This window comes from Canis lupus, chromosome X (assembly GCF_011100685.1).
Source record: "Canis lupus familiaris isolate Mischka breed German Shepherd chromosome X, alternate assembly UU_Cfam_GSD_1.0, whole genome shotgun sequence".
In the NCBI taxonomy this organism is placed as follows: Eukaryota; Metazoa; Chordata; class Mammalia; order Carnivora; family Canidae; genus Canis; species Canis lupus.
The window spans coordinates 42,032,075-42,043,090 of record NC_049260.1 but is presented as its reverse complement, the minus strand read 5'-3'; positions in this window follow the sequence as shown (position 1 = coordinate 42,043,090).

The window sequence follows — 11,016 nt, the reverse complement described above, 5'->3', positions numbered from 1 at the left end:
CCAGAGCCAAAGGCAGACACTCAACCACTGAGCCACCCAGGTGCCCCGTCCCACAATTTCAACTCAATTTTGACACTACCCAGAGATAGCATCAGATTCCACAGGTTCAGGCCTCAGTGCCAGGAGACCACACCCCACCCCCAACTTCAATACCAGTCAGAAGTCCAGAATCACCTGTGCTTCGACCAACTGGCTACAAATTGGACGTTCCCACCACTTCCTCCTTGGGTTCCGTTACTTTGCTAGAGTGGCTCACAGAACTCAGAAACATTTTACTCACTAGATCACTGGTTTATTACAGAAGCATATAATTTGGGAATAGCTAGATGGAGGACATATATAGGGCGAGGTATGAAGCAAAGGCTCACAGCTTCCTAAGCCTTCTCTGAGCATGCCACTCTCCCCAAATTCCTACATATTCACCAACCCAGAAGCTCTCTAAACCCCGTTCTTTTAAGTTTTTATGGAGGTTTCATCACATAGGTAGGATGGATTAAATATCTGATATCTGGTGTTGGGGCAGGAAATCTCCAGCCCCTCCCCACCCCGGAAGCTGTGGGGAGAGGGGAAAGAGGCTGAAATTTCCAACCCTCAAAATACAGGTTTAGTTCCCCTGGCAACCACCCCCCATCCTAAGGTGTTTTCCAAAGTCCCCCCATTAACGTAACAAAAGACATCTTGATCACTTCCTCCCCTTAGGAAATTCCAAGGCTCTGGGGAGCTGTGAGCCAGGGACCATGGACAAAGACCAAATGCATGTGAGAAATGAATGACCAAGGGACGCCTGTGTGGCTCAGCGGTTTAGCGCCCACCTTTGGCCCAGGGCGTGATCCTGGAGTCCCGGGATGGAGTCCCACATCGGGCTCCCTGCAAGGAGCATACTTCCCCACTCTGACTGTGTCTCTGCTTCTGCCTCTCTCTCTGTTTCTCATGAATAAATAAATAAAATATTAAAAAAAAGAAATGAATGACCAAATCCCTTATAAATCACAATATCACACCCTTTGTCATCTTTCCTGTACTGCAAGGGTTTCTCCCAGCTTATCACTTGTCAATTGACTTGGAGTTTGGTATATTTAGTGTTTTAGGAACCTTTCAACAATATCTGATATAGTATATCTTAATCTGCGAATTTTGCTCTGAGATCACATTTAGCTATACCCTGTACATTTTGATATGTAATTTTCTCATTTCAGAGACATTTAAATTTTTATTATTCTAAATTTCTTGCAAATTTTGATTTATTGATACATTGGTGCAAGAGTTAATATATATACATATATATATACATATATATGTATACATACATATGTATATATATATATTTTTAAAGATTTCATTCTTTAAAATCCCAGGACCCTGAGATCATGACCCAAGCCAAAAGCAGACCCTTAACTGACTGAGCCACCCAGCGGCCCCAAGAGAGATATTTTTTAAAGCTTTTCCCAAGCTACTAAAAAAGAATCAAGTCCCATGTTGGGCTCCCTGCATGGAGCCTGCTTCTCCCTCTGCCTGTATCTGTGCCTCTCTCTCTCTCTCTCTCTCTGTGTGTCTCTCATGAATAAATAAATAAAATCTTAAAATAAATAAATAAAAAAGAATCGAAGTCGATTGCATTATGATCAGAGAATGTGGTGTGTATCCATTCCATTTTTTGGAATTTACCGAAATTTTCTTTGTGGCCTAATAAGAGAGTCAATAATTATTAATGTTTCACGGTCACTGACCAAAAGACATAATTATAAGAGAATAAACTTGATATAGCTTTATTAATTATATATATATAGCAATCTCTACCTCCAACGTGGGGCTCAAACTCACAACCCTGAGATCAAGAGTCGCACATTCTTCCAACTGAGCCAGCCAACTGTCCCTGATTATACTATTTTTGCTCTGTCTACTACATTTATCCTAGGTTGATAAATATAAAGTCTTCTGCTGCTGTTGTGGTTCTATCATTTATTTCTTGCATTTCCTGGAAGTTATAAATTTTATACATCTTTCCATCCTGCTATTTATACATACAGATTTGTGACAGAGAATTATTGTGAACTATCCCATTTAGTATTGTAAGTGCTTCTGGAGTCACTCTGCTTTCCAGTGCTAAATTCTGAATTATGTCATTTTTTTGCTTTCTGGCCATTCGATATGTTGTCAGTTAGTATTTATTTGTGCACTCCTTAAAAAAAAAATTATTGGGATACCTGGGTGGCTCAGGGTTTAAGCGTCTGCCTTCAGCCCAGGGCGTGATCCTGGAGACCTGGGATCAAGTCCCATTGAGCCACCCAGGTGCCCCTATGCGCTCCTTTTCTTTGGGCTTCCAAGAATCCAACTACTACAAATCTAAACATGTGGTTAGTGCTGGAGATTTTTTACAAGGATTCATGAGAACATATGGTAAGGTCGGGAACATTCTTACTGTCTCATCACCACCCTTCCATCACCTCCAAACCAATGGCTTAGTGCACTCCAGAACAGCTCAGCATCATTGGGAAATCACCAGCATTCATCTGACCCATGGTTCATGGTTCTTTGTCCCCTGATTATATTTAATACTAGTTGTCTTTTTTTTCAAAACTTACTCTGAGTCAGGAATCAGAAGTGCTTTTAATCCTTGAACGTACTGAACAGTTTTGTAAGAATATTATCATCATAAGTTTTACAGATGATGAAACTGAGACTTGACAAATTAACTTCACCAAGGATAAACATTCATTTAAAGCATTCTTCAGGGGGATCCCCGGGTGGGTGGCTCAGCGGTTTAGCGCCTGCTTTTGGCCCAGGGCGCGATCCCAGAGTCCCGGGATCGAGTCCTGCGTCAGGCTTCCGGTAAGGAGCCTGCTTCTTCCTCCTCCTGTGTCTCTGCCTCTCTCTCTCTCTCTCTCTCTCTCTCTCTCTATGTCTATCATGAATAAATAAATAAAAATCTTTAAAAAAATAAAGCATTCTTCAAATATTGGGTGTAGGGGTTACTTAAAAATAAAATATTAGGGATGCCTGGGTGGCTCTGCGGTTGAGCGTCTGCCTTTGGCTCAGGTCCCGAGATGGAGTCCTACATTGGGCTCCCTGGGGGGAACCTACTTCTCCCTCTGTCTGTGTCTCTGCCTCTCTCTGTCTCCCATGAATAAATAAATAAAATCTTTAAAAATAAAATAACATAACATATACACATTTATTTATTTTTTTTTTTTATGATAGTCATACACAGAGAGAGAGAGGCAGAGACACAGGCAGAGGGAGAAGCAGGCTCCATGCATCGGGAGCCCGACGTGGGATTCGATCCTGGGTCTCCAGGATCGCGCCCTGGGCCAAAGGCAGGCGCCAAACTGCTGCGCCACCCAGGGATCCCCACATTTATTTTTTTAACGTAACATATTTTTTAAAATAAAGCTTTCTGGGGCACCTGGGTGGCTCAGTCGGTTAAGCATCTGCCTTTGGCTCAGGTCATAATCTCAGAGTCCCAAGATCAAGCCCCACATGGCATCTGGGTCCCTGCGGAGCCGGGAGTCTGCTTCTCCCTCTGCCTGCCACTCCCCCTGCTTGTGCTCTATCAAACTAAATAAATAAAATCTTAAAGCATATATAAATCTTTCTTCAAATACTTGTTAAATAGCAGCATGGGTCATGTCAAAAGAGCCAGAAGTCCAATCCAGCTTGAACTTCACTGTCTTACTCCAAAGTTCACGTCACCAACTGCTGTCTACCATGCCTTCCTCTCCTGTCACTTCTCCAAGGGAGGTTTTGATCACTGCCACCTCAATACGCACGTCCCTATTGGGGTGAATTGTTAGGTTGTGTCCATGTAGGGCTGCCTTCTGCTCACACATCCAGGCCACATGTGGCCAAGATGGCAGAAAGGTTCCCAACATACAGGGAAAGAGCTGTTATAATGTAGATTACAAGCACCAGGATGCCTAGCTGGCTCAGTTGGTGGAGCATGAGACTCTTGATCTTGGGGTTGTGAGTTTGGGCCCCACATGGGATGTAGAGATTACTTTAAAAGACATCTTTAAAAAAAAAAAAAGACATCTTTATTGGGTGCCTGGATGGCTCAGTCAGTTAAGCATCTGCCTTTGGCTCAGATCTTAATGTCTGGGTCCTGGGATCAAACCCCACATCAGGATTCTTGCTCAGTGAGGTGTCTGCTTCCCTCTCTCTCTGCTCCTCCCCTGCTCATTCTCTCTCTCAAATAAATAAATAACAAATCTTTTAAAAAAATCTTGAGGTTGGGATGCCTGGGTGGCTCAGTGGTTGAGCAACTGCCTTTGGCTCAGGGTGTGATCCTAGGATCCAGGATCAAGTCACACATCGGGCTCCCTGTGGGGATCCAGCTTCTCACTCTGCCTGTGTCTCTGCCTCTGTGTGTGTGTGTCTCTCTCTCATGAATAAATAATAAATTAAAAAAAATCTTAGGGCACTTGGGTGGCTCAGTAGTTGAGTGTCTGCCTTTGGCTCAGGTCATGATCCCAGGGTCCTGGGATCGAGTCCTGCACCAGGCTCCCTGCAGAGAGCCTGCTTCTCCCTCTTCCTGTGTCTCTGCCTCTCTCTGTGTCTCTCATGAATAAATGAATAACATCTTTTTAAAAAAACTTTTATTTTTTGTTAAAAAAAACTTTTTAAAAGATCTCTCCTAGAGATCTCTCTCTTCCATACACACACAGAAGAAAGATCACATGAGAACATAGCAAGAAGATGGTTGTTTATAAGCCAAGAAGAGAGTCTGCCCCAGAAACCAACTTTGATGACACCTTGGTCTTGGACTTCTAGCCTCCAGAACTGTGATGAAATAAATTTCTGTTGGGGCACCTGGGTGGCTCAGTCAGTTAAGTGTTCGCCTTCGTGTCAGGTCGTGATCCCTGGGCCCTGGGATTGAGTCCCTCATGGAGCTCCCTACTCTTTGGGGAATCTGCTTTTCCCTCTCTCTCTGCCCCTCACCTCTGCTCGTTCTCTCTCTCTCTCTCAAATAAATAAAATCTTAAAAAAATATTCTGTTGCTTAAGTTATTTCCAGTCCCTGTATTGCAGTGTGAGCTAACACAGGTGGCATCTGGGAACTCAGATTTCAGGAGGGTTCCCATCATTGTCGAAATGATGAGTGGCTCCCCATGCCTAAACTATACAAACACTGTGGTTTATGCTGAACACCTGCTTTCCTTCTTGGGACCTGGGATTTTTGTACATGCTAGCCGAGGGTGCCTACCTAACTGGCTCCTTTTTTTTTTTAATTTTTTAAAAATTTATTTATGATAGTTACAGAGAGAGAGAGAGAGAGAGAGAGAGGCAGAGACATAGGCAGAGGGAGAGGGAGAAGCAGGCTCCATGCACCGGGAGCCCGATGTGGGATTCGATCCCGGGTCTCCAGGATCGTGCCCTGGGCCAAAGGCAAGTGCTAAACCGCTGCGCCACCCAGGGATCCCCCTAACTGGCTCCTGATAAAAATCTTGGACTATTAGGCTCAGGTGAGTTTCCCTACAAACAATATATCAGATTTGTTGTCACAATTCATTGCTGGAAGAATTTTTTTTTTTTTTATTTGACACAGAGTGAGTATGAGCAGGGGGAGCAGCAGGGAGGGAGCCTGACATGGGGCTCGGTCCCAGGACCCTGGGATCATGATGTGAGCTGAAGGCAGATGCTTAACCGACTGAGTCCCCCAGGCGCCCCCATTGCTGGAAGAATTAAGCATGTCTCGTGTGACTCCAATGGGAGAGGGATCTTAGAAGCTGTTCCTGGCTCTCTCTAGACCAGGCCCCATGCGCCCTTTCTTTGCTGATTGTGCTTTGTGTCCTTTTGCTGTAGCCATGAGTACAAATACATGGAGTCGCTCAGAGTGAATCATCGGACCTGGGGGTGGTCTTGGGGTCCCTGGACACAAAGCATCTTCTACATAGTACCACACCATCATTCTCAAAACCCCTCCCTTTATTGCTTTGCTGCCTGTATTGCTGTCAGCTCCTCAGGGGCAGTGTCCTTACCCTAGTTTACCATCTTATTTCCAGTGCCTGGCACAGAGAAGGCTCCCAGTAAATGTCTGCTGAGTCTTTTTTTTTCTTCAAAAGACAGAAATGTATTATTTAATGGTTCTGAAAGTTAGAAGTCTGAAATCAAGGTGTTGGAAAGGCGAAGCTCTCTCTGAATGCTCTAAGAGGGGATTCTTTCTTGCCTCTTCCAGCTTCTGGTAACTCCCAGCAATCTTTGGTGCTTCCTAGCAGTGCTGATTTCTGCCTCCATCATCATGTGACACTCTTTCCATGTATGTCTCCATGTCTCTCTCTCTTTTTTTTTAAGATTTTATTTATTCATTCATGAAAGACACAGAGAGAGAGGCAGAGGGAGAAGCAGGCTCCATGCAGGGAGCCCAATGTGAGACTCGATCCCAGGTCTCCAGGATCAGGCCCTGGGCCGAAGGCAGACGCTCAACCACTGTGCCACCCAGGCAGCCCTTAAAAAATAATTTTATTTTTATTTTTGAAAAGATTTTATTTATCTATTCATAAGACACACACAAGAGAGGCAGAGACACAGACAGAGGGAGAAGCAGGCTCCCCGTAGGGAGCCTGATGGGGGACTCGATCCTAGGACCCCAGCATCACAACCTGAGCCAAAGGCAGACACTCAACCACTGAGTCACTCAAGTGCCCCCCTAAAATGAGGATTCTTTTTTTTTAAATTTTTTTTTATTTATTTGTGATAGTCACAGAGAGAGAGAGAGAGAGGCAGAGACACAGAGACACAGGCAGAGGGAGAAGCAGGCTCCATGCACCGGGAGCCCGATGTGGGACTCGATCCTGGGTCTCCAGGATCGCGCCCTGGGCCAAAGGCAGGCGCCAAACCGCTGCGCCACCCAGGGATCCTAAAATGAGGATTCTTAATGGGGAAGTGGCTCTCCTCCAATCCTTGACTCAGGGATCCTAGCTCCTGACATCTCATAGCTCTGCCTTATCCACCAAGCTGCGTGGTAACTCTGCTACATCATTAAGTGTGTCTATGGAAAGCAACCTCGGGCAGCCCCAGTGGCTCAGTGGTTTAGCGCCGCCTTTAGCCCAGGGCATGATCCTGTCTCGAATCGGGCTCCCTGCATGGAGCCTGCTTCTCCCTCTGCCTGTGTCTCTGCCTCTCTCTCTGTGTGTCTATGAATAAATAAATAAAATCTTAAAAAAAAATAAAAGCTCTGGGTTTTGGGATGCCTAGGTGACTCAGTGGTTGAATGTCTGCCTTCAGCTCAGGGCGTAATCCTCGAATTCCGGGATTGAGTCCCACATCAGGCTCCTAGCAGGGAGCCTAAATTTCCCCTCTGCCTATGTTTCTGGCTTCTCTCTGTGTCTCTCATGAATAAATAAAATCTTTAAAAAAAAAAACCTCTGGGTTTTGGTTGATTGAGAGGCCTTTCATGTTGGATTAGTTAAGAGACACCCATGTGAGAATTTATTTTATTTTATTTTCCATGTGAGAATTTAGATCAAATGTGGTCTTGGGGCACCTGTCTGGCTCAGTCAGTAGAGCAAGCAACTCTTGATCTCGGGGTTGTTAAGTTTGAGCCCCATGATGGATGTAAAGATTACTTTATTTTAAAAGATTTTATTCACTCATGAGAGACACACAGAAAGAGGCAGAGACACAGGCAGAGGGAGAAGCAGGCTCCCCGTGGGGAGCCCGATGCCGGACTTGGGAATTTCAGGATCACACCCTGAGCTGGAGGTAGACACTCAACCACTGAGCCACCCAGGTGCCCCATAAAGATTACTTTAAATAAATAAAATCTTAGTCTGCTTCTCCTTCTGTGTCTCTGCCTCTCTCTGTGTGTCTGTCGTGAATAAATAAATAAAAATCTTTAAAAAACAGAAATAAAATCTTTAAAAAAGATGGAGGTCTTGATGGAGTAAAAGCTAAGAGTCTGGATTTGAAGTCAGATCGGAGATGCCTTGATGGTTCTAGAGTTCAAAAAGGCCCAGTCATGAGACGCCTGGATGGCTCAGCAGTTAAGTGTCTGCCTTCAGCTCAGGGCATGATCCTGGAGTCCTGGCATCAAGTCTCACATTGGGCTCCCTGCATGGAACCTGTTTCTCCTCCCTCTGACTATGTCTCTGCCTCTCTGTGTGTCTCTTATGAATAAATAAAAATATTTTTTTAAAAAAAGGCCCAGTCAGAGCAAAAAACCAGCAACAGTGGGTATTAATCAGAGGCCCAGACTCAGTTGGACCAAAGAATATTCAGCAGAATTTCAATTCCAAATAGGATTGGAGGGGTACTGATAGTGGAATAGTTTGCGGCAGCTCAGGTTCAAAATGAGATTAGAAGAGGAATGATAATGGAATAGTTCGCAGGCACACAGGTTCTGAGGTCTGTGTACTACAAGTCTTACCAGTGTCCTAAGTTCAAGGTCAGATCAAAGAAGCAATCATAGAAAAATAGTAAATAGAGGCTACGGTTTGAAGTGAGATCATAGCAGTAGAGAATGGAATAGTTTCTTGGGGTCAAGCCAGAGGAGCACTGAGTGTGGAAAAGTTTGCAGACACTCAGGTTTCAGGCCCAAGGTGCATTGGTAATGAGTTACCTGAAGCTTGGATTCAAGGGCAAAGACTTCTTGATGGTGGAATTATAAATAGAGTCTCAGGCTGGAGTTTAAACTGCTACAGCCCTGATGGTGGAAGAGTTAAAAAGACTCGAGTTCAAAGGAAAACCAGGGGTCTTGATGGTGCAAACATTAACAGAAGCCCAGGTCTGAGGGTACACCAGGAGGATGCCAATGGTGGTAAAGTTAAAAGTAGCCAGGTATGGGTCACACCAGTGAGGCACTGGTGGAGGAAACGTTAAGAGATGCCCAGACTTGAGGTCAGATCAGAGACAGTGACGGTAGAATAGTTAGTTAGCCGAGGCCTGGATGGAAGTTTGGGCCACACAGGGATTCATGGTGCAATAACTAACAGAGGCCCAGACTCAAGGTCAGGACCAAGGGTCCTCAAAGGTTGGTCGGAATTCTTGCTGAAGCAAAGGGGCACTGATCACAAATTAACAGAATCCGGGATCCCTGGGTGGCGCAGCAGTTTGGCGCCTGCCTTTGGCCCAGGGCGCGATCCTGGAGACCCGGAGATCGGGTCCCACATCGGGCTCCCGGTGCATGGAGCCTGCTTCTCCCTCTGCCTGTGTCTCTGCCTCTCTCTCTCTCACTGTGTGCCTATCATGGATAAAAACAAAAAAAAAACAAAAAAAAAAACAAAAAACAAAAAAACAAATTAACAGAATCCCAAATTCAAGGTCAGATCAGGAGACAACAGCTGGTGGAACATTATACAGGAACCCTGGTTTGATAGTGAACCGGTGGTACACTGATGAGGTAATAACTAACAAAGGCTCCGCTTCAAGCTCAGACTGGAGAGGCTCTCGGAGCAAACACAGGGGTTCAAAGTTAAACCCCACTAACAGAATAGTTAGTGGAGGCCTGGATTTGAGGCAAGGCTAGTGCGGCACTGATGGCAGAATGGTAAGAGTTCCAGTAGATGTCAAACTGGAGGCACAGTGATGATGGACAAGTTAACAGAGGCCCAAATCTGACCAATAGGATTATCTTTTCATTGTTTGCTCATTACTTATTTCCTCGTAGTTATAAGTCAAGAAAAGGTATCATGAAAATGAATTTAAAGCAGAATGCTGGAGTGCCTGGCTGGCTCAGTCACATGTGACTCTTGATCTGGGAGTCCTGAGTTCAAGCCCGACACTGGGCACAGAGTTACTTCAAAAAAATAAAGCAAAGCAGAATGTCAACTCTGCCACCTCAAAATCTCCTGAGAAGGAAACCCCCAGATGACATGACATCCACAATTAGCCCTCGTGAATCCAGATTCAATAAACAACATGAAGAATGTGAAGAAATGAAGGTGCTAGAGAAAAACGAGGTTCCTCCAAGCGATCTTGCCCATCCGCTGACCTTGGTTGAAACCGAGCACCTTTTCGGTATTGCATTGTGCACAGAAAGAGTTAACCCAGCAGGCCTGAACTTCTCTCCTTGGAAAGGCCTGCTTCAAGGATGGTCCTTGGCTGGCATCTGGACACTTAAGAGTTCATGAGGGTTCTCACCATCCTCTAAATCAGGAGTGTCTCACTGCGCCTCAGCAGTTCACACAAGCACTCTGGTTTATGCTGAACATCTGTTCTCCTTCCTGGACAGTCTGGAAGCTGAGTATGCACCAGGTTGGGGGTGGGGGGCTATGTGACCACCCCCTAGTGAAAACCCTAGGCATTTAACCTCTGATAATGAGCTACTCTGGGCTGTCAGGAGCCATGATGGGGGAATTAAGCATGTCCTGTGACTTCACTGGGAGAGAATCCTTAGAAGCTTGTACCTGGTCTCCCCGGGACTTTGCCCCGGGTACCATATCCCTTTGCCGATTGTGTTCTGTATCTTTTTGCTGGAAAAAATCATAACTACGTATACAACTGTATGTTGAGACCAAGAGTCCTCCCAGCAAATCATGGAGTTTGGGTGGTCTGTGAAACCTCTGAAGCATGAACTGCATCATGAACGTCCAGCTCTCTGGTATTTACATTAAGGTCAGATGGAAGTATAGTTTAGAAATGCTTCTGTCTGTAAGTAACCACACTGTCAAAATAACAGTGGCTTGAACAAACCAGTTATTTTTCCTCCTCCAACAAGACTGCTAGTGTTCGTTTGGTAGCTCAATAATACTGGGCCAGGGTGCAATGCCTGTGGCTCTGTGGACTGACCTCGAGGTCTCAAACTGGTAGCCACAGTTCCCACTAATGCATCTGGATATGGCAGCCTATGCAGCTGGAGGGGAGAGAGGGAGGAGCTGGAGGGGAAGGAGGAGCAAGAGCATCCTTGCCATTTCTGGCAACTTTGACGCTTCCTAGTGACTCAGGTCATCGACAAGGGATTTTGGTTCTCTAGCTCCCTGGCTATATCCCATGCTTTCTCTCCTCACTTGGGGCTCCCCTCAAATTTGAACATCACTTTACAGACTCTGAGCTATTCCAGGCCTTGAATTTGGGCCCTAAGGGG